At 44.6% G+C, this 25,038-nt stretch overlaps 1 long non-coding RNA gene across 1 annotated transcript; it reads right to left on the bottom strand.

Moving 5' to 3' along the window:
• Positions 1-1,172: 1,172 nt before the first annotated feature.
• On the bottom strand, positions 1,173-5,270 carry LOC132530829 (uncharacterized). Its single transcript, XR_009543906.1, has 3 exons — positions 5,228-5,270; positions 3,093-3,190; positions 1,173-1,315 (listed from the first exon to the last, which is right to left on the bottom strand). It is a non-coding gene; the product is annotated as an uncharacterized LOC132530829 (long non-coding RNA).
• Between the last annotated feature and the right edge of the window lie 19,768 nt (positions 5,271-25,038).

Genomic DNA, 25,038 nt, shown 5'->3' with positions numbered 1-25,038 from the left:
GGGCATCATCAGAAAATCTACAAACAACAATTGCTGGAGAGGGTGTGGTGAAAAGGGAACCCTCTTGCACTGTTGGTGGGAATGTAAATTGATACGGCAACTATGGAGAACAGTATGGAGGTTCCTTAAAAAACTAAACATAGAATTACCATATGATCCAGCAATCCCGCTACTGGGCATATACCTAGAGGAAACCATATTTCAAAAAGATACATGCACCCCAATGTTCATTGCAGCACTATTTACAATAGCCAGGTCATGGAGGCAGCCTAAATGCCCATTGACAGACGAATGGATAAAGAAGATGTGCATATATACAATGGAATATTACTCAGCCGTAAAAAGGAACGAAATTGGGTCATTTGTTGAGACGTGGATGGATCTAGAGACTGTCATACAGAATGAAGTAAGTCAGAAAGAGAAAAACATTGTATATTAACGCATATATGTGGAACCTAGCAAAATGGTACAGATGAACCAGCTTGCAGGGCAGGAAATAGAGACACAGATGTAGAGAACAAATGTATGGACACCAAGGGGGGGGAAGCGGCGGGGGGGTGGGGGTGGGGGTGGGATGAATTGGGCGATTGGGATTGGCATGTATACACTGAAGTGTATAAAATTGATGACTAATAAGAACCTGCTGTATAAAAAAGATAAATAAAATAAAATTTAAAAATTACAAAAAAAGAACAATGCCTACTTCAAAATTCTCAGTATTTCAAAGGTATATTGGATTCAGAATTGGTGACATGAGAGACATTAGTGAATGGGTGTAGCAGGGTGATTTCAATGGATAACAGGAGCACCGAGTAGATCAAATCGTTCACACATTCTCACTGAGTTAGAAAATACGACCCATGGCGCACCATCTGGACATTACCAAATCTGGCAAAAGACATCAGGACCCACCTATATCAGGCCAGTGCACTTCTGAACTTACCAGAAATTCAGTCTCACCTGTGAGGTGAAATTTGTCTGGAGGGGAGTCAAGAACCTAGGACACAGCTAATAATGAGAAACAACAAATTCTTCATTTGCTCTCTTACAAAATGCGAGAGCCATTTGCCACAATCCTTTCATCATGAGCAGTTATCTAAAAAACAAAGAGATTCAAAACCAAGTGGAGGATTAAATTAATTCATTTATTCATCTATTTTAATATCCTCTACACTTTCCCGTGGATTTTGACCGGCTTGTGACCCACAGGGTCCTCCACAGCTCTGATAGTTTCAGGAGCTCCTCCAGCCACAACGGTGTGCCGAATCCCCTTCCTTCCACAAGTACTTGGCCTTGCTGATGATGTCCTAACAATCTGCAAGAACAGTTAAACTGTCCTGAGAAATAACGGGCTGTTATGGCTTAATGTGCAGCTTATCAGAACTCAGATGATGAAAAGAGAACCAAAGTTTCTCTCTCTTTCTCCATTTCCATCTCTCCTAGATCTTGGTGCACATTTCAGGCAAATTTCTCTCACATTTTTGTAAGGTGACTGCAACAACTCCAAACCATATACCCTCTCAGGAATAAGTTCAGCAGAGGATGGCCCTGTCTTCATACGCCAACATTCCCATCAAACATATCTGATTGTGTTAAGGGTTGATCTCAGAATCAACAACTGTGACCTAAGAAATGAGAGATGCATGCACTGATCAGGTCAAGTATGGTTCGAGGAACCTGGTGGTCCCACAAACCCTTTCACAGTATCTATTAGGTTCTTACCTTTCAAACCACATATCTATGTGAGGCCAGGTTCTCTTTACACAGTTTAGCAAAACAACATAGCACAATGGATGAATGCAAAAGCAGATGTGAGAATCCAGCTGTCAATATAGAGTCAGCCAGTAAAGAAAATGTGAAACAACGGCATTCTTCTTATTACTGTTTTTTGTTTTAGAAAATAAGTTTTTTGAAAAATATATAATATATATCAACATTTAATGATTCAATATTGTTATTAGGTGATTTTTGAATTAATTACTAAGCATTCTAAAATTTCTTGGTTCAAATTTCTAACACGGTAAATATAAATAGGTATAATCAACATAAACAAAAGTTCTTTGCTGTTCTCAACTTTTAGAGTGTAAAGTGATACCTAGAGCAAAAACTCTTAGTCTTGCTGCTACGGAATATTGGGCAGAGGTCGGGGTGTGTGGTCGAGGTGAGGTTGTCCCATACTGAAACCTGGGTTCATACCCACCCTGCTGCTCTCCTTTGACATTTTGTGAGGCCAGAAATCCAATCATGCTTTTTCTGGTATCAAGCTATTATTCTAGGCAGTGGATATTGGTCATAGCCAACCAATACATACAACGTTGTATTTGGTCACTCATCATGACCTCCGCAGAGTCTCAGAATGGGGATTGTTTTACTGAGAGGTCAGATGAGGTTGAATTCAGTGGGCACTTTCCATGGTCTTTATTAAGACCCCTGAGAAGAAACTAAGGCACTGTGGTGATCACCAATACCTAATCTTTGTGTTCCACTCAGTCACAAAGTGAATCTTGCCTATGCCCTTGTTCATTTAGAAAACTGCAGAGTTTGGGAGCTCAGGAGTCAGCACTTCCAAATCTTTCTTCAGGTGTTTCTGTTGTAACCTGTCCCCAGCCTGGCATTTGGGACTCACTTTAACTGATCCTGACTTCAGAAGCCTATGATGGAAATTGATAGTGTCTCGATATTGGGGCTATTCCAAGGTGAGAGGAAGTGGAGGTACCATTTGCCTTGGGAGCCCAAGACAACTCCAGCTACAAATACTTCTAATCATGCACCTATATCCTAGGATAAACCTGTGTTAACTTGACCCAGTCATCACCTGAGTGCACACAACTGACCTACCTGTCATTGTGACATTTTCCCGTTGAATAAAGGGAGAAATGATCAAAGGTTTTGGCTGAGACCCATTACATGGAATAAAAGGCCTCAGTACATTGCTACATCCCTTGTGCCTAGAATAGTACCTGGTACCGATCAGATGTTAAGTAAAGTGTTTGAATGAATGAAGACACATAGATCATATCAACTTTTCATCTTTGCATAATAAATTAATGAAAAGTTAGCAGCTTAAAAACAACATATAATTATTATCTCACGGTTTTTGTGGATCAGGAATCCAGGCACAGTTTTTCTGGGTCCTCCACTCAGGGTCTCACAGGCTGCCATCAAAGCGTTGGCCACGCCGCATTCTCAACTAAAGGGTTGATTAACAGAGAATCTATTCCCAAATTCATTCCGATTGTTGGAAGCCATCAGGGTCCTTAGAAACAACTTTGACAACTGCTTTACTAGAGTGCAAGTATTATACTATATGTTATTGCAAATATCCAAAAAGAAACACACGTTTACCTATATTAAGGAGGAATAGCAGAGGCTAATGAAACAACTGAACAGAAAGTATCTATGCCATGGTAAAACCATTTAACTCAGGTACTCAAAAGTATCACGTAATAATTATACATATAATATATATATTTATATATTATTATATATATAATAATTATACATATAATATATATATAATATATATAGTATATATTATATTATATATATAATATGTGATCAATTAAAATGGCAAAAAATAATTTTATTACTTGTGTTTATAAATATAGCTTCTGCATGAAGGGAAAATAACAAGGGTCCTTGGGGGTATAAAAGGTGAGAGAACCATTAGAATGGAGATTCACATTCTATAAATACATTTTATTAAGGAAACATTATTACCTAGGAAACGAAACCCTGACATACCTGATGAAGCAGGTATTTCAGCCTGGATGATATGCCCATCTTAGACAAGAGACTCAAAGTCCACCTGAATGGATGAAACTTACCTTAAACCTACTATGCATCCTGCCTCCTTCTAAGAAGCAGCCAACAATGTAGGAGAACATCACGCTTTGAAGGAGTCACTTGTGGCTCTGCTTCTACCTGCTATTACGTTCACTCTTTGGGCCTCAGTATAACCTCTAAAATGGGGATAATTGTACCTGCCTTCTGGGCTATTGTGAGGGTCAGTTTAAATACAGAAATTGTTTTACAAATGAGAACTTTCAATTTGCTCTAGAATATGTTCAGTGTGAATATAAAAGTAAGTTAGTTATCTATCTTGGCATCTTCGTTTGTCCTCCATATATAAACATGGTTATTATTTTAACCCTCTCCAGTATTAAAAGACCAAAGTTTGATCCAATTGATACTGACTCCTCAGAGTCCTGTTACAAGAAAAAATAACTGAGTTGTGCTGAAAATGTTCACTTTCCCTAGGCTTCATTAGATCCAGTGACACCATGTGCATCTGGAAGGCTTTTCTGTTGTCAGGCCACAGCATTCCCCACCCTCCACCCATGCAGGAGCTTCAGCACATAAGGCCCTAGGAAGCCCGTGACAAGTATATGGGGTGACTTGCCAATAGCACATGCACTATAAGTAAACACATGGTGCTTAATGTTGCTGCTTTGTTCCACTATAATCATTCCAACTTGTTTATACTAGTAAAAGTTTGGAAACAAAGAGAATATCCTGAATATGGGACTGTATAAAATACAATGGTATATCCTTACAAAAGAATACTATACAGCCACTAAATAGAATAAGGTACACTCTTGCACGGGCATGGAATATGTCCAAAATATATTGTCGCTGGGAAAGAGGTAATGGTGTAGAACACTGAATATAAAATGTTACTACTTGTGGCGGGAAAAAAAGAGGAAACACTCGCATCTATACTCATGTCAACAAACTTAGAAATGTGTTTAACATGTGTAGATTATATAAAGACTGTAAAAGTATAACAAAAAAAAACCTGAAAAATAATTGCGTCTGGAAAATAAATTTGGGGCCTGTTAGACAAGGACCAGAGGAAGACATCCTTTTTACTAGATTTGCTCTCAACGTTTGCATTTACGTCTGCCATTTGCAGGTACAACGCATCTGTATTTTGAACGGAAAAAGTCAAATAGGCTACCTCACTGTAGCCCTTTCTCAGTCGAGTAAGGAAGGGTCCCTGGTCATAGAAAGTTCAAACAATGAAGTGATGAAATAAAACGTAAATTGCCTTGGTGATGCAGCATAGAGCTGACCTCGAAACTCCCACGTCTGCCGGCGAGGCGGAGAAGCAGAGCGCCACAGACATCCCTCCTTCCTCGCCCGGCCCTCCTTCCGCAGATCAGCCACCTTCGTGATGGAGAGTTCGTGATACACAGTAGGCGCTCATTATCTGAAGCCTACTTACTTATTATTCTGCGGTTTTCCTCAGTGATTGAAGGAGGCTTTTGAAAGTTCGAAGCCATCACTAAGAACCAGGAGGTAAAAGTTCTGGTCCCGCTCGGCCCGCGGGGTCCAGTCGGCGCAGCGGCCCCTGCCGGCCAAGGTGGCGGCCGTGGGAACCCGCCTGCTAGAGCAAAGGCGAGGGGAGAGGTGGGGTCGCCCCTACTCCGCGCCCCCTCCTCTCCTGCCAGCGCCTTGTCCTCGGGCTGTGCTCGCAAGTCTGAGGTTATTTTCTATGAAGGAAGCAGAGACCCTCTGCTTTGATCCAATCTGGGTAGAGCCTCCAGACCCCTCTCGGGAGCCCGTGATCTGCCCCCGCGGTGGCAGGGGCTTTGGGGGTGAAGAGACTCGAAGGAAAACGCTGTGGGCCCGGTCACTCGGGGCTCAGGGTCAGCACCAGCGGAGTTGTATTAGAGCGGCCGTGCGCAGATCGGTCAGTGAGCCCGGAGAGCATCATCCCACGGTGGGAGCATGGCTTTCCGAGTAGCTGCATCACCACAGTCGCGCGTACGCAAGAGCTTGCTGACTCTCCGGGCCCGGTTTTCTTCAATCCCGCCCAGGAAGAGGGCGCGAGGAGTTTGGGGAAGAGGGGAGAACTCGCCAAGAAAACCGGCAAGGCTGGAGCAAGGCGCGAGCCCAGCACAGAATTTCGCAGCAGCACCTGCCCTCTGTTGGCGGGAAGGCGCATTTACACATGGCTCCGCTTTGCGGTCAAAGGCCCTCAGCCATCGGAGAGGCTGTGAGAGAGGCAGCCGGCTGGGGTCAACGAGGGGTGCGGATTCCGGAGCGGAAGCGTTAGAAGGAAACACTGAGGTTCACCAAACAAAAGGGGATTGGATCACCAGCACTTGTCCTACTAGGAAAGGAGGTGTCTACACCTGACCCCTATTAGACCTCGTGGGTGATCAGCGTGGAGCTTCAGTTGCACAAGCAGCTAGCTGCTAAGGGCTGGCATGGAGCCTAAATCAGTCAGGGACCTTGACATCTCAGGAATATTGTGTCGTGACAATTGATCTGAGGAGGCTTAGTCAGCAAACATCTTTTGAGTACCTATGTGTGAGACACCGTTAGAGGTATGTGGGAGTCATTAGAGAATACAGCAGACAAAAAAGAGACAATAAACATAATAAATATGTAAGTTATATAGACAGGGTGATGAGCTCTAGGGGGGGAAATACAGCAGGAAGAAGAATGGAGGGGTGGGGAAACTACGGGGAGCATTTTATTTATTTATTTGCAAGGGCAGCTTGTGGGATTTTAGTTCCCCTACCAGGGATTGAACCCAGCTGTCCTCGGCAGCCAGAGCACAGAGTTCTAACCACTGGACCACCAGGGAATTCTCTACCTGTAGCATTTTAAATTAGGGCTCATGAAAGAGCCAGGAGACAGTGGTGTCCCAGACCCAACATGCAGATTGACACAACTATCTGTCTTGAAGTCATTGGGACTGATCTCACAATGCGTTTCACCCTTGTTTGTGTCACAAGAAGCCCCATTGCCAGGTCAGCCTCATCAAGGACAATGGAGTGATCAACCATGCCTGATGCTGCTGAGCCTGGAGAATCAACCCTACTGGGGTGGGGAGGTCTTATTCCAATGCAAGGAGTGCCCCCTAACCCTTACTAATGATGCTGAGGAGTCAATTGAGGAAATTTACAAAGTTCTTGGCCTAGAAGAAAACTGTCTTGTCCAGGAGTGCGTAGGAAGAGGATACGCATCTGAGTCATGTTCTCGGTCCTGGAAGAGGGAATGGACGGATAGAGAGTAGGGCATCTCTGTCTCACTTCCCCTAGTTACCAGTCCCTCCTCCTCCAGATTCCAGGCCCTCGGGACTCTCCCTTTCTCCTCTTCCTCACTCGTCTAAGTACTCATCTGAGAAGCTCACTTTGTCATACTTTCCTTCCTCTTGTGTAACGAGTTCCAGCTCCTCCCTCCTTCCTTCCCTCTGTCCCACTACCTTGACTCTGCACGTTCTCCTGGAGATCTCTACAGGTTGTACATAGACCCACCTTGTTTTTTAAATAGCCGTGTAGTACTTATGGAATCCTTGTTTCAAGGAGCCATGTGTTTCCTTCCCAGTTCTATCTCTACTTTTCTGTGTCAGCTAGATAAATCACTCTACCATTCTGGTCCTCAGATGTTAAATGAAGGACTTGGAACAAATGTCCAAGTTCCTTCCAACTGAGACTCTTGTAATTCTCTGAATTCCTGATAAAGGAGTAGGGTGTGTGTGTGTGAGTGTGTGTGTGTGTGTGTGTGTGATGGAATGTCTACAGAAAATGCAATCCTCGTTTCCAAAATTTTCTACTATGTAAATCTTATTTTTTTTAAAGATTATACCTAAATCCAGAAGGAATAGTTCGATTACCTGAAATAAAATATATGTATGTATATGTGATGGTTAACTTTGTGTCGTCTTGACTGGGCCATGGGGTGCCCAGATGTTCAATCAAATACTATCTTGGGTATTTCTGTGAGGGTGGTTTTAGATGACATTCATATTTAAATTGGTAGACTGAGTAAAACAGATTGTCTCCCTAATGTGGGTGGGCCTCATGCAGTCAGTTGAAGGCCTGAATAGAACAAAAAGGCTGACCCTTCCCCCAAATAAGACAGAATTCTCCTGCCTGACGGCCTTCAAACTGGGACATCGGCTTTTTCCTGCCTTTTGACTCAAACTGAAACATCAACTCTTCATGGGTCTACAGCCTGCCTGCCTGCCTTTGCGTTAGAACTACACCCACAGCTCTCCTGGGTCTCTAGCTTGCTGACTCACCCTGGAGATCTTAGAACTTGCCAGCCTCCATAATTGTATGAATCAATTCTTTACTACAAATCTCTTTATATATATTTAATAACATTGGTTCTGTTTCTCTGGAGAAACCTGACTAATGGAGCATGTATATTTATTACTGTTACTGTTGCTTTACTATTATCGAGAAAATCATTTAACTATTATATTGCAGGCAGCATGCAAATCCCTACCCCTCAGAACTGTTGTTTAATTGAGCGAGATAAAAGATCATCACAGAAGACTACAGGCTGATCTTAGGCCTCTGAAGCTGTCTAGATGTGAAGACTGGCTAATGCACTTGGGGATACCTGTCAGTCAGCAAACATTAATGGAGTGGTTCCGCTCTTGGCACTCTCCAGTGAGGTTCACCATCCTCTGGTCTAATAGGAAAACAGAAGGCCTAAAACTTATTAAACCTAAGAGAAAGCTTTGATGGGTGCTATACAGCCTAAAATATCTCAGCATCATTCATGATATTTATACCTTATGGAGTGTTGAAAATACATGCAAAAAGGGTTGAAAATAACAAGAAAGCCACCACCTCTTTGATGCACCTATTTCATACCAGGCAATTGGGATTAAGCCTCACAATAATGCTGTCCAGCTGGTAACACTCCCTACACTTTCTAGTGTTTTCACCTGTGCTCAACATCCAGCATGACCCACCATCAGAATTAGCATGTCTGTGTATCCAGAAAGAATTTTACTGTTTCCCTGGTAGAAAAGAGAAGGCAAACTCCTTGAGTGAGGTCACATGGTTGGTGAAGAGCAGAGCTGTGAGTCAAACTCTGATCTGTCTTTTTTTTTAAAGCCCGTGCGCTTTAACAGACAAACAAGCTTGTTCCTCTCACGTGAGACTGAGGTGAAGTAGGAGATAACATTCCACACAGGAAAATATTCTGGCTTTGGAGAAACAACATACCTTAACAGTTAAGAGGCCCAAAATTAGCCTGAATGGCATCAAAAGGAAAGCCTTAACTACTAAAAATTATCAGCAGTAATGACTATTGTTGAGAAACAAGTGGAATAGCTCAAACTGAGAAACAAGACAATTAGGGCATAGACCCAGGCAAGCCTGACTGTTTATCTCAGGGTTTCCGAGACATCAGATATCCTGCACCATAGCTCCATTCCATCTGTATTATTAATATTTCCTTTTTATCAACTCAGTTTTTGACACAGTTTTGTTCTAAGCGGTAATACATATGAAACCACAGAGTTGACACACTGATTATTCATCACATTGAAATAAACCCATAACAATTAACACCTTAAATATTTCTCTGTGTACTCTGTAACATCAGTCAGCTCACTTCTCAGCAGTTGTACACTCTTCATACTTTATACTTCTATAAACCGCTTTCATATCTCGAGGTTTAAGATACTTTTATAAACAGCTGTATACTTTTCATACTTTTATAAACAGCTGTATCTCGAGGTTTAAGTTGAAAAATTCTACCTGGAAAAATGCTTTCACAGAAGAATAAAAAACCCAAGGACAGTAGAAAAACTGAAGCCCCAAATCAAAGATTTGGTCATATTTAATCAACTCTGTTCAAAAGAGAGGCTAAACCAAGCAGTGTTTATAATTATAAAATGTTATTACCACTGCATTCGGAAAGCCGTGTGCAGAAAGGTATTGTCAGTTGGCATCTCCCTTTCATCAGGTTAAGGGCACACATCTCAAGAGTACCCTGGGGGTGAAGAAATTGCAAGTGCTAGACATCAGATGACTCTGTGAAACCCTGTGGCCGATATCCTCAACAGTTGTTTTTACCACAATGCAGAAGACTGTTTCCCAAGACTATATCTTACAACGTCCCTGGATTACAAATAATGGCATAATGACATTGGCTGATAATTCAGTGGCTGTTGATGTGGTGATTAAACTAATGAAATAACAGAACAAGCTCACATTTAGCAGTGTTTTGATACTAAAGACAAAATCATGCTGAGAATCCAGTACACTTTCAATATGGGTTTGTATTAATTTCTTTTCAAATAAACAGATCCTCGGCCCAAGATCTTTCCTGTCAACTAGGTCATTTGGATTTAATTTGAAGGCAATGGAGGGCAATTAAAAATGTGCAGAGGGAATCGATAGAAAAAACTATCAGAAAATGTGTTTGGGGATGTTCTCTGAATACAATCTAAAGGAGAATGGTCAAGGATAGGGTAGAGTATCATCTAGACTTCTCTCAGGACACTTAGCAAGTCTGATGGCTCATAAACACAAATGTCTACAGGAGCCAGATAGGTATCATCACTGAGTGAACAGAGAGGATGGGAGTCAGGAGGGAGGAGTGGAATCAGGGAAGAGTTCTTGAGCTTTTTAGTTGGCAGTTGCTACTCTGCTCTAGCTGATGGTTACATGGCCACATTTTGGCGGGCTATTTTAAGGCAACCCAGGGATCCACATTTTCTGTGTGAAAATCCCTGTTTGGAAAGGTTATCATCAACTCCAAAAATTATTTTTAAAATTGTTAATAACAACAACGAAACCCACTGACTAGGCCAATCAGATCAGCTGTTGAGCCAGGTAGACTGCTATGACTGGAGAATATGGGTTTTGCCTCATATTAGAAACACTTGAGTACAGCCTTGCTGCCCACCCAGACACTAAAGCATCACAGAAGGGGTACAATATACCTAATTCACTTTTATACCCTCATCACCTATAAAAAGGCTTAACACACAATATATATGAAAAAACGTGCTTAATAGTCAAAGGAATTAAGGAATTCCACAAAACAAGATGACAAAACAGAGTTCTCCTAGCTTTGCCTTCAGTCCTGTCTAGGTCAACATTTGTGTCCATATTTATATAAGGACAACAATGGTAACAGGAGCACATTTTCAGACGAGAATATAGAAAGGTAGTAAAAGTTATGTGGATTAATTTTGTTGAAAGATTATAGTATGCCAGTTCAAGAGTCTAATTCCAATTTTTCTCACCTAGAAGCTGGGCCAGTGATTTAACCTCTGTCTCTTAGCACTCAGTCCTTCTCCACCTTTGTGCATTGTTCCACACCAATTCCTTCACCTAGAATGCCCAGCCTTTCCCTAATGCCGAGCAAACCCCTGCTTATTCTCATGGCCCTGCTCTGATGGAGTCTCCTCCTGGAAGCCTTCCTGGACCTATCAGGGAAAGTAACTTCCTCCACCCCTTGACTCTCCCTAAGTCATGTTTATACAAGTGATATTACTTCTATCACAAAATCGGTTTCTCTACTTTCCACAGGCCACTTGGGGATCTAGACTACCATTTCACGTATCGTGGTATACCTTGTCGGTAACACAGTTTCAGGAATAGAGTACACTGCCCATAAATGGGTGGTTTACAAAAAAAGATAAAATTCCCCATTTACATAGTGAAATACAAGCACTAAGAATGTACATGACAATTGTGTAGAAAACAGCACATATGTGAATACATGCAAGATTCTAGAAACCTAGATTGGAGTCCTTTATACAACACCAGATATTCATTCTTTTACAGATTTTACAGAAAGACTTTTGTGTATTTTCAGGTTGTTAGTTGACATAGAGTAGAAGCAATGATCAGGTCCAGACTGAAAATTAGAGAAAGTAAATCCAATGCAAGTGAAACAGAGGAAGAAAACTCAAGAAGTACTTAACAAACTGTTCTAACACTTTGCAAAACCGAACAGCAAAAAAATCAAAGACTCAAGTTTCCGGCATCAGGAGGTGATGAGATACAGAATGTTTATGTGAAGAGAAAACAAGGGGCATTACCAAAAACAAAAAGGAACCTGGGTTTCTCCTTTGCCAACAGCCTCCCCTGGCTCTATTTGTTCCATCAGGACTCTTTTTTTGTTGGCTGCACCGTGGGGCTTGCAGGATCTTAGTTCCCCAACCAGGGATTGAATCCGGGGCCTCGGCTGTGAAAATGCGTAGTCCTAACCACTGGACCAACAGGGAATTCTGGGCCTCTTTTTACATAACATGGCTCTTTAGTGGGCTGGAGTAGGATTAAAGAGCTGAAGGGGGTTGGGGGAAGACTGAACTGGCCTGTAGAATCTTAGGAGGTTTTATTGATATCTGATGCCATAGTACTTTCAGAGCTTGAATAAAGGCACCTTACTGAGTTCAAAATGGACATTTGGGGGCTTCCCTGGTGGAGCAATGGTTAAGAATCCACCTGCCAATGCAGGGCACAGGGGTTCGAGCCCTGGTCTAGGCAGATCCCACATGCCGCGGAGCAACTAACTACTGAACCTGCACTCTAGAGCCCGTGAGCCACAACTACTGAGCCCGTGAGCCACAACTACTGAAGCCTGCGTGCCTAGAGCCCGTGCTCCACAACAAGAGAAGCCACCGCAATGAGAAGCCCGCGCACCACAACGAAGAGTAGCCCCCGCTCACTGCAACTAGAGACAGCCTGCACACAGCAACGAAGACCCAATGCAGCCAATAAGTAAATAAATAAATGTCCCTTTTTAAAAAAATAAAAATGTAAATTTGGAACAAGGTTTGTACAAGAAAAAGAAGATAGCACCTCCCATAACACATTCCACTCCTCTCCTGGTTTTAGCCCTTAACACAAGACTTGGCACATCTAATGCAGTCAGTAAAGGATTCCACTAATTCAGAAATGAAAAATAATTTCCATATCACAAATAAATATATTTTCTCATTATGTACCTTTCTCTCCTCTCTCTTTTCTCTCTCTTTTTCCATCCCTTTCTTCTCACATTTCTTCTTCATTTTCTAGACAACCTCCTGGGCTGAGTAGCTAGGTTGCCCATGTTGGTTCCTAGTGATTCTCAAAAACACTGACAGATCCTTCCAGAATTCTCTCTTGAATTAGTTCCTGTTGCAGGGCAGTATATTAGAAATGGTATTTCTAGAAGGCATGGAGAAGTTAATGATGAACCCAAGTTTCCTGGGGATTCCTCTCTGGAGGCTGGACTAGAAACTGCTAAATAAGTAAGTTGTTGAACAATGGAGGCCCCTGGCCCAGATGACTACGTGTGGGATCATTTTAAGATTTCCTTCAGAGAGTCGTGAACCGAGAGCAGGAAGACTTCTACAGCCTCTCACTGCCATGGCCACTCTGGGGCCCATGTCGAAGTCCCAGGTCCTTAGGAGAGATATGGGAGATTCCCAGTGGGTGTCCAATCCTTTGTACCTCTAGAGAAGCTCCTATATGAGCAAGAGTCATGTTCTGAGGATGTCAGGGATCCATTCATGCCATCCCATGCAGAGATGAGCACTGCTGTGACACTATGTGGACTGGAGTTCTCCTTCTCCCTTGTCCTCTATCTGTAGGGAGCCCTGGCAGGGTCTACCCAACCAGGTTTTTAAAAATGTATGAGCCCTCTGGAACCAGCTTGCTCTCTTCAACATAGGTTTTTGCCAAAGGAGATAACCCCAGCTGCCTGGGGTTACGGTGCACCCCAGCTGCCTCTTCAGAGGCAGCCCGGAATAAATGGGAACACTTGGCTTTTGAGGGAGACACTCCTGGTTCTGCCGCTATTGTCTGTTAACTGTGTGTGCCTCTGTTTGATCACCTTTAAAATGAGACTCATGGGGACTTCCCTGGTGGCGCAGTGGTTAAGAATCCGCCTGCCAGTGCAGGGGACACGGGTTCGAGCCCTGGTCCGGGAAGATCCCACATGCCGCGGAGCAACTAAGCCCGTGCGCCACGACTACTGATCCTGCGCTCTAGAGCCTGCGAGCCACAACTACTAAGCCCAAGTGCCACAACTACTGAAGCCCGTGAGCCGAGAGCCTGTGCTCTGCAGCAAGAGAAGCCACCCAATGAGAAGCCTGCGAACCGAAATGAAGAGTAGCCTCCGCTCGCCACAACTAGAGAAAGCCCGCACACAGCAACAAAGACCCAAGGCAGCCAGAAATAAAAATAAATCAATTAAAAGAAAATGAGACTAATGGTAGCTACCTCATGGGTCGTCATGAGGGTTAAATGAGTCAATTTATGTAAAGTGCTTACCCCACAGAAGTTGCTTGAAAATGAGAGCTTGCAATTTGCTCTCAAATTCTCTCTATATGAAACTAAATTAGCGGTTCTTACTTGTATCTAATTTATCTAACACATATAAATAGGTATTTGCTTTCTCTAGTATTAAAAGACCAGAACTTTGAAACTCTAATGCTGACTTCCATGTGCAGATATGTCACTGGGCTCTCATAACAAGGAAACATCCCCTGGTCATGTTGTTATGTTCCGAAAAATAATGGTCTCCCAGGCTTCCTTGGGGTCAACGATACTGGGTGCATCTGGAAGACTTGGTGCTGACAACTCACAACTCCCCCCCACCCCACAGCTTGCAGGAGCTGCAGTGCTGGGGTCTTGGGAACGTTAATCATGTATGGGAGTGAGCTTGTCAACAGCTGAATACAAAGGGTTTGATGTTGCTATTTTGTTCCAGGATACACATTCTATCTTGTTTCTAGCAGTAAAAGACTGGAACAAACTGTATGATTGTATCCATGGTTAAATAGCCATAGACGAGAATACCATGCAGCCATTAACTAGAGTGAGGTACATCCTTCGCCAAAACATAGTAGTTAAAAAATAAGGTGTGGAACACTGTATATGATACTACTATGTGTGGGGTAAATGGAAGAGATACAAACACACACAAACCTCTATACATACCAATAGAGGTATATAGGTGTATAGGCATATATATTATGTATAGACTGTGAAAAGATACAAAGAAACTAAATATTTGTTGCTTTTAGAAAAGAAACTGGGGCCTAAAAGACAAATATTAAAGGAAGATATTCTTTTCACTGGATACACATCGCTAATGTTTTTGAGGTTATATTTTTACCATATGCCCGTACTATCAGAGATAGAGATACAAATGATAGTAGTGAGAGAGAGAGAGGCAGAGAGACAGAGAGAGGGAGAGAGAGAGAGACACGCTCACAGAGAACGCTTGCTCTTGGAGCAGAAAAGAGAAGCGCTCTGCTGATACTCTCTCCCTCCTCCCCCGGTCCTCCTCCATCTTCACTCTACTGTTGGCGGCTCATGGTACACAAGGGATGCTCAGTAGACATGTCTGCTTCTGCTCTTCTCTCTTTGAAAAAGTGTGACTATCCCATGGCAGCAGGTAGAATAAGGCAGGGGGCCAGTTCGCCGCGGAAGGGTAAAAATCTTGTACTTTGGAAGCTGATCTGTTTTCAGATATTTAAATCCTATGTGTCTATTTCTCTGTTGTTCCTCTCAAGACCTAGAGTCTTTCATACAGCGTGAAGTAAGTCAGAAAGGGAGAGACAAATACCGTGTGCTAACACATATATATGGAATATAAGAAAAAAATGTCATAAGAACCTAGGGGTAAGACAGGAATAAAGACACGGACCTACTAGAGAACGGACTTGAGGAGATGGGGAGGGGGAAGGGTGAGCTGTGACAAAGCGAGAGAGTGGCATGGACACATATACACTACCAAACGTAAGGTAGATAGCTAGTGGGAAGCAGCCGCACAGCACAGGGAGATCAGCTCGGTGCTTTGTGACCGCCTGGAGGGGTGGGATAGGGAGGGTGGGAGGGAGGGAGACGCAAGAGATATGGGAACACATGTATATGTATAGCTGATTCACTTTGTTATAAAGCAGAAACTAACACACCATTGTAAAGCAATTATACCCCAATAAAGATGTTTTTTAAAAAAAGGCTTTTAAAATATAAAGCCGGTCTCAGCCTTGCTAAGCAGAGCCAAGAGGGAAATTTCGACCTGTTGCTCTCGGCTCGTGGGGAGCAAGCAGCATAGCGCCTCCTGCCCGCCGGTGCGGTGCGCGGCGCCTCCGCCAGAGAAGAGGGTAGAGCCGCCAGAGAAAACGCTGCCAGCCAGGATCAGTTTTATGAGAACAGCTCGTGAACAAATTGCCTCCATGACTCAGAGAGCGTAACCCTAGAGCGGGATCAAGGCTTCCCGAAGTAGATGCTGCCCCGCTCCCACCCCACGCACTGCGAACCCTGCCAAGATTCCCCAGGCGAAAGGGGGACCAGGGAAAAGCCGAACAAGTGGCAAGTCTCAGCCTAGGATGTCACGGGGGCCCTGCACTCATCTGGCAGGAAGGGCAATCACGCGCGGAGGAGACAGCATAGCCATTCTCCCGTCGTACACCCATGTCTCCTCACCCCACTCCCTGTCACTTGAGGCGCCCTGAGAGAGATGGTGGGCTGGGGTCAGTGAGCTGTGCAGATTCGGGGAAGAAGTCTAACGAGGGGGAGCACGACAAAAGGCGGTCCAATTAAGGCGCTGGGGCGCTGAGATCCTCAGAGGGCCCACGGAGGACCCGGGGACCCGGGAGTCCAGCCCTCCAGATGAACCTGCTGGTTCGGCACACAGGCCACTCGGATGTGCCAGGACCAGATCCTAAGACCTGTAAGGACAGTCAGAGCGCTAGGACCCCAGAGATACCACTTGGTGGTGAGTTTTCAGAGGCGGAAAACTCATTCATTCCGGCACCTGGTAGGTATGGCGCTGCACATCATTTATCCTTTGCAAGCTCTGGTGAAGGAAGGTGTTGAGGGACTTGCAGACCCTAGAGACCACTTCCCTGTGCTGCACCATCACGTGGCAGTACTGACTGGACCCACGCAGGGTCCTGGACCTGGGGTGGTCATGATGACGCTGTGGGAGTCCTGGGCCTGGGAGAAAAACAGTCTGATCTAGCAGCAGAAACTGGAGGAGGGTCCACGTCATAACTGTGTTTTCTGTGAAAGGCACGCGGTGAGAATGTCTCTTCCCCGAGACACAGTATCTTCCATCCCCCTATTCAGGAAATGTGGTACTGCAAGTTCTCGCCACTCTCTGCTGGAATTTTCTGACACTCCCTCTTCTGTACCAGTTCAGACACTCACTTGGCCACACCCTCTTCTACTTGGCCCATCTCCTTCTTTTTCTTCTCTAGGGCTTCCCCTTCCTTTATTCCCGTCCCTCTGCACTGGCCCAGCACATTCCTAATCACAGTGTTGGGGTCTAGATTTCTTCAAGGAACTGAGGTAGAGGGAGCTGTCACACAAGAAGAGAGCCACATCCCACCTCCTTCTAAACGTGGCGCAGAGATCCCATCGTATCCCAAAGCATCTATGATCCTCACCTAATCGCTCCTCAGTAATTGCCATAACTTACGTTTGTGAAGTGGTTTAGCGATTACAGAGCTTTTTTTTTTCTTCTTTTTTTCCCATCTGATCCTCACCACAACCTTATGAGTTAAGGCAAGCATTTTTACAATCCCATTTTATTTTTATTATTATTGTTATTTTTGCTGTACGCTTGCCTCTCACTGTTGTGGCCTCTTCCGTTGCGGAGCACAGGCTCCGGACGCGCAGGCTCAGCGGCCATGGCTCACGGGCCCAGCCGCTCCGCGGCATGTGGGATCTTCCCGGACCGGGGCACGAACTCGCGCCCCCTGCATCGGCAGGCGGACTCTCAACCACTGCGCCACCAGGGAAGCCCTACAATTTTATAAAGGGATAACTGACTCTCAGAAAGTTTCAGCGACCTGCCCGAAGTCAGACAGCTAAAAAGTGAGAGGCAGGCTAGAATAATGGAGAGCCCTTCAAATTCAATAAAAATAAAGTTCTCCACCATTAGAAACCTGCCTCATGCTGCAAACTAAGAAAGTCTCCCCCGCCTCCTCTTCCTCTCATGCTCACTTTGCCTTATTTATAACTACCTCACTCAGCCCCTTACCCACTCTTCTCCCCAGGACCACAGAAGGGTCACCACAGCTATTGCTACCCCTCCAGTGAGAAGCCTCACTTCCACAATCTTGATCTCATGTGTGCAGCCCCCTTTACTAGGCCCTGGGGCTGAGGATCTCGCAGAGTTAGAGTTGAGGATTCTGTGGCTGGAGAAGTGTTGAGGGTCTTTCCTCCCAAGGTGTATTGTTATATCGCCCAGGGAGGGAGGGACTGGATGTGGTGGGGCTGAGTAAGGAGTACTGTCCCATTATCTTCCAGGGATGAAAGTTGAGACTTTTCAGTCCTGACACTCAAATAGGACCTCAAGCAATACGTGACAGAGACTGCATAGCAGGATCCCAGTTGTCCTTGGGGGAAATCAGACCCAGGCATGGCCTGGAGGGTGAAAAGAAGCAAAGAGAAGGCAGCCCCAACTCCCGGACTCCCCAGATAATTGTCTCCTCTCCTTGAGCCTCTTTTTTGCCACAGGTTATAAGGGGAAGGCATCCAATTGTTCCATTTCATCTGGAAGAGCAGTGGTAAGGAAGAAGAGTCTAACTAGAAAGCATAAATCCTTTCAGCAAATGCAACCCAGTCTGAGCAACACGCCAGCCTCCACCCTGACTGTCCTCTCCCCTAAGTAGCCCTGGGGCTCTGTCATTTGAAGCCAGGAAATCCAAGGGCCTGGGGAAAAGAATATTCATAGATTCCCAGTGAAGAAGAGTCCCTCAGAGTCAGTTGGAAGGAAGGCAAGAGGGCCTGAGGATGGAAGGCAGCAAGAGCAGGAACTGAGATCCGAGGAAAAGAATTGGTGCTGACTGCATAAGTAACGCTGCTCCCTCTAATGCCCTCCCAGCTTCCATGAAGAAAAATCCTAACCCCCTAGTCCTCTTCTCCTTCCATCACGAGAGCCAGAACTTCGGTCTCAAGACGTTTTTGGTCACAGTCCGCACTTGGGGACAGCTCTCTAAATGCCTCATCAACCTCGTGCACTGCAGGCTGGGTCACCCTCGTGCTCAGCCAAGTCTTTGCTTTTCCATTAGTTGGTTCTTTCAGCCTGACCACTCAGCCCTGATGGGCCTTCTTCCTCCTGGATTCAGGGCTCCCCCTGTGACTCAGACCCTGTTCTGATCTGCCACAGGCCCTTAGACAAGAATCATTATCCCTCATCTGGAAAATTGAAGTAAAAGATAGATACACTTTCACTTATGATGCATGGTCCATAGCACTTGCTAAGCAGATCTTTACCGAATGAAAGGCGAAAGGAGAGTGCCTGAGTCCCTAAGCCCGGGCACCTCAGCCATCTAGCCATTCACAGCACGGTGGGGTGATAACAGGGCTTCTCCTATTCATAGAGCTCTCCAGGGTCTCCCAGATTCCCTATGCTGGCATCTACATGACCACTGCTAGAGAGTGCTTTCTCATATGTCTAAAGGCCTTTGGGACCAATGTACTACAGCTGTGACCCCATTCAGCTTGTTCTTGTTTTGGAGGAGATGGAATATAAAAACAAACTACATGTTGACTCTTCTTAGTGTTGCAAAACTTTTTCTTCCCCAGGCACTCTCCTTTAACTTTTCCTTTAGGTTATAATTCTCAGGCTTTCAATCTTCCCATCTCACTCTTGGCAATGCTGGTGAGCAGGATTAAGTCCATTCTTCTCTGGAGACAGTTAGTGTGTGTTCCCATCACTTTCTCCTATACTGTGGCCTGACTCTCTGCTCTGCCAAGGCACCAGGGGCCCCCTGCCAGATGGAGCGGCCATGGGAAAGGGAAAGGATCATGCAGGTCTGGCCTGTCTTGTGCCCTGTCGCTCCAGCTGCCAGTCTCTCCTACCCAAGAAGTCATCTCTGCTTCTTATTAGGGGCTCAGGGAACACTGAAGTCCTGCATTGTGTTAAAGAGACCCAGGGAATGCAGCTCATGCTTGCCAGCTGCTACTACAGGGGAGTTTGTAGCCAAGGTGGCATGATTTGCCTATGTCTATCCCAGGGAAGTGAAGGGATGAATATGTACCTCTAGGCAGAAAATAAAAACCAGAGTCAAGGGAAAGACACTAAACGTGTAAAAAGTTTTTCTAATGTCAGCCTTGAGAATGGTTGAATAACTTTCTGAAATCACTTCCAGGCCTATCCTCTAGCCAAGCTGAACCATGGACAGCCACCTCCAGGTCTTATTCTGGCTCTGCCTGGAACATCCTTCCCCACGTGGTTTTCTAGGGTAATTATTTATCCTCCCAGATTCAGTGTGGTGTCATCTGCTGCAGGAAACCTTCCCTGTCCCCGGTCACACACTCACCAGACCTGCAGTTAGGCCCCCATCTTCCCCGTTCATCTTTGTATTATTATTATCTGATTATTGGTATGTTTTCCCCCAGCCGACCGTCAGTTCCTGAAGGGCACAGTATGCAACACCAATCTCTGATGTCTCTGCCTAGAATGTTGTCATTTGGAAGGGACTCTATAAATGTTTACAGAATAACAAAATTGGGATCAATGGATCAAAGAACACAAACAATTCTTTTGGCTCTTGATATATTGCAAACTGCCCTCCAAAACGTTAACACCTATTTATAATGCCATCTGCTGTGGAATATAAGTTCCACTGCAACCTTGCTTTTTTAATAGGAGAAACTGTGCCCTAATGCTTTCTTTGGGGGCGGGGGTATTTTGGGCCGTGCCATGCGGCATGCGGGGATCTTAGTTCCCTGACCAGGGATCAGACCCGTGCCCTCTGCAGTGGAAGTGCGGAGTCTTAACCACTGGCCCATCAGGGAAGTCCCCATCCTAATGTTTTAACATGCATTTCTTTACTAGTGAGATTAAATAGTTTCCCCAATGTTTATTTCACTACTCATAATCCTCTATTGTGAACTGTCTCTTTATATCTTAGCAATCATTTTCTGACAGCTTGCCAAGGCTACAGCCAAATTTCTTTCTCCCCTTAAGCAAGGAGCCACAGACCCAACCTTGCAGTTGAATGAAGGACTTGTTTCCTAAGCTCTGAGGATCCATATCAACATGGCCCAGAAGGGCAGCTTACAACCTAAGTTTGCTACAAGGCCCGAGACAGGTAAGATTCTCCACGTTACAGATTTTATTTTCTTGGTAGGAGCTACAGATAAGAATTACAGTCTGACAGTTTTCAGCAGATGCCTAAAATTTATGGAAATGCGCAAGTCTGTAAAAAAAAGATCCATCCCATCTATCCCTTGAAATTTGCCAAGTCTGTTCTCTAGAACTTCTTCCCTTAAACCTCTAGATAGAGAGGGAAAGCAGGAGTAGGCAGCAGGTGGTTTTGCCAGAGCACGGGTCAAGGACATGCCCACACTGAAAACTTCTTAGCCAGCTTTGCAGTCAGCGGGTTAAGTTGTTGCGATATAAATTTGAAAGGCAAAGTCTTTTTCTCCAAAACATGTGGCCTGACATCCTATTCTATCCCTATACCTCTCTGGCATGAGGGAGGCCTCTCCCATTTCCTCTGAAACATAGTTATGTAGAGCACGTTGTCACCATGGTGACAATGACTTTTCACAGTACATGCTAACTAGAGAGCATTAGGGCAAATTTCTGGGGACTGTCTCAAGCCACACGATGTGCTTCGCACACTCTCAGCCACCATTCAGGCTGTGAAGCCTGCTGCAGTTCATTTCAAGGTTCACATGTACGGCTAGTCCCCATTTTAGGCCAGAGCTCTTTATCCCTTGATCTCTGAAGAAACAGGGTTCTTTCAATCAGAACTCTGGGTCCAGCCTTCATGGCTCAAGTAGAAACTACCCTCCTTAGGTGCATACAAAGTCAACTTGAGAGCTCATCTGTATTCTGTTTAGAAAACATTTCTAAACTAGTCTCTTCCTGGCTGACAATTCTAACCTTTTCCTGCCCTGAAAACATTCTCTTCTTTTTTAAAAGTTCACCAACCATAGAGCATCCAGAGAGCCAGCAACACATCTCTTTCAGGAACTCATCCAATTCACTCAAAAAATTTTTTGATCAGATGTTTATTAGGAATCTGCTATGACTATATGCCTGGCTTTGCCTAAGTGCTGAAGATATAGCCAGAACTATCCTTAGGCCCAAGAAAGGAGAGCCCCTTCCCTGGGCCTCACATTTGAGGAAGCCCCACAAGTAACTAATGTAGACATATAAATAATGAATTTACTAAACAACAGATGTGCCTCTGTTACTTGGGATCCAGTGCAACCTATCATCCTAAACTTCTGCTTTCAGGACTGACATGGCTCTAATCCAGGCGAAACACTTTTCCACGTCTCTTACCCAGATCCTTAAAGGTGACTATGTCGAGTGACAAGACTCCTTATAGATTGTGCCTCTTCCAGGATAGGAGACAGGCACTGCTTCCAAATACAGGAAGGACTAGGCAGCAGAAGCATATAGGGAAAAAAAAAAAAAAAGACAAATTTGTCAAATTCTTCCTCTCAGAGAGCATGACTGCAGTGCATTTTTATACTATGATGTAACATGGTACAAAGCACCTATTTCTTTTTTCCCTTCATGTTCCAATGCACAGTTCTGAAGGTACTCAAAAATTAGCACGATATCCCCAATAGTTGTACATGGCAGCTGAGGCACAGTTTGCAATAGCCAACAATGTCTTTACTCTTAAATTTGTATATGTAGGTTTGGACAATATGTGTGAACTTGATATGAATTCTTTATCTATGTATCTAGATAATGCTTTAAGAAATGGTAAAAATCACAATGTAAGTTATAGTACTTTATATAATGAAATAGTCCTTAATATTTAATGTGATCATGTTAATTTAACATATGCAAGCCCATTACAGTGTGAGAACACGGTATATAAAACTACCAATTCATTTCCAAATCTAAGTATTGCTTTAAGGACGGTATTAACAATACCAGTTGCTACGGACTTAACAGAGCAAAATATTTTCAAATTACATTAATTTTTAAAAACTAATAACTACAATGATTCAAGAACGACTGGCTCATTTGACATCAATTGCTGTCCAAAGAATATAAATTATGTAGAAATCTGGACTGTAACAACACAGTGATTTTGCTGAAATGAGGGCAAAAAAAATTTTTCAGCTGTGCCTTTAGAAGGTCGATCTGTCTGCCCTGCTTCCTTTAAACAGAAGACGTCCCACACACCATCGATTCTCTGCTGCTTTCAACTCCAGTGATCTTGCCCAGACTTTGGAAGGAGAAATTGGAAGGGACATGATTATATGGAAGTTAGAGAGCTATTTCTGGTACAGAGGGTTTGTATGACTATAGAGAGGAGGCTTGAGGAGAAGCACATTAGATTCCGAGGCTCTTCACATGTTTCTGGGTCACTGATGCTATCAGCATTTGAGGTCAGTGCGCAGAGGCTGGAGATTTCAAGCACGGGTGGGTCATGCATTTTTTGCCCCCTCCCATCCCAGGGGCCTGTAGATTCCCCTATAGCCTCCTCTGCTTTCAGCCATACTTTCAATGACCATTTCCTTTTCTTTTCCCAAGATCCTTACCAAACAGGACTGGAACCATCTTTAGCTTGAACCATATTGTATCCAGAGCTAGAACAGAGCTAGAGAATGCTTCATAGACAGAACATCAGGATCAGAAAAAGGAAAAATCTTGATCATTTTCGAAAGCTCTGAATCCCCAGCAAGGAGCCAGAGAGGGCTCTAAGGAAAGAGAAGATGAACAGAAGTGATTTCTGAATGAGCTGGAAATGAGGAAGAATGGAATAAGAAGCATAGGACAGGAGGGAGAGCTGAGTTAGTTGGGGCGTGGTAACTAGAAACCAAATTCAGGATTGACTCAGGAAGGGACCTGGGAGCTGGGGAAAGCTAGGAAGAACCATGCCAACCACAGGGGGGCACTGAATCCCCATGGGCTAACCTGGAGTGTGCAGGACCAGCAAAGTAGAGAGGTCAGTCAAGGACAGCAAAGCCCTTCTCCCTTGCTCCCAGCAGACAGCATCTCTCCCTCTACCTAACTCTTGGGTTTCTTATAGATGCAGAGGCATCTGTAGGAGAGAGAGACACACAGTCACCACCCATTTCCCACACATCCTCCATGACAGACACACACACACACACACACACACGCTCTCTCCTATGTACACACAACTGTAATTTACTCCCTCTTCCGAAGATTACCCTGCTAACAGTGTTATCTTTTTAGGCAAATGTACCGAGAGGACCTGCCTTCCCTTCCATAACGAGCAACAGCAGCTATTGCCGGTCAAGGCTGTGAGTTCTTTGCCTTTTCCTCATGTTTATCTAGGAGCTGTTTGGTCCACTGAGTCCAATGATGCTGTTTCTTTTCTTTAGTGTGGCATTTAAGCACTGCTTGCTGCCTGCCCTGTGTGTGGTTAGCCTCCCCGTTCCTGGCCATCATAGAGCCACCTGCTGTTGATCAAAGAAGTTTGATGATTTCTGGAAATTACTGGTAATCATGAGACAAACTCTCCTTTTTGTTATAAAAGCAACTTGCCCCTTCTACTCAGGGAGCTAGCACTTTTTTTCCCCATCTTCTCCCTTGTGCACAAGCTAGCTCTTTTTTTTTAATATAAATTTATTTATTTATTTAATTTATTTTAGGCTGTGTGGGGTCTTTGTTGCTGCACTCGGGCTTTCTCTAGTTGTGGTGAGCGGAGGCTACTGCCGTGGCTTCTCTTGTTGTAGAGCACGGGCTCTAGGCACACTGGCTTTGGTAGTTGCGGCACGTGGGCTCAGTAGTTGTGGCTCACCAGCTCTGAAGCGCAGGCTCACTAGTTGTGGTGCACGGGCTTAGCTGTTCCGCGGCATGTGGGATCTTCCCGGACCAGGGCTCGAGCCTGTGTCCCCTGCGTTGGCAGGTGGATTCTTAACCACTGCGCCACCAGGGAAGCCCCTGACATTTCTGAGTGTCTTTGATGTGACAAGCGCTATTCTAAGTGCTGTGCGTATAGTGAGCAAACAGACAGGTGCCTGCATTTTAGAAATTTTGTCCCCATGATGCCAAAACTCAACGTCTCTGTACTCCAGTGCCGAATCAAATCTTGGAGACAGAGTATTGGGTGAAGTAGAGAAGGATAGCTTTATCACTTTGCCAGGCAAAGGGGGACACAGTGGGCTCCTGTCCTTGAAAACTATGTGTCCCAACCCGGGAGGATTGGAGGAGAAGTTTTATAGCAACGGTTCAAGGGTGGGGTCTCTGACAAGGTCAGGGGTGAGCAGGGCCTGCGTTCCCTTCATCTTGTCTCAGGTGGTCAGTCCCCTAATCTGGATGAGCTTCTCTGGTCCTTTAATCTGGCCTCAGGTGGTTTCTTGGCTGCCG

This window comes from Lagenorhynchus albirostris, chromosome 1 (assembly GCF_949774975.1).
Source record: "Lagenorhynchus albirostris chromosome 1, mLagAlb1.1, whole genome shotgun sequence".
NCBI lineage: Eukaryota > Metazoa > Chordata > Mammalia > Artiodactyla > Delphinidae > Lagenorhynchus > Lagenorhynchus albirostris.
This window is presented reverse-complemented; position numbering and strand designations above follow the sequence as displayed.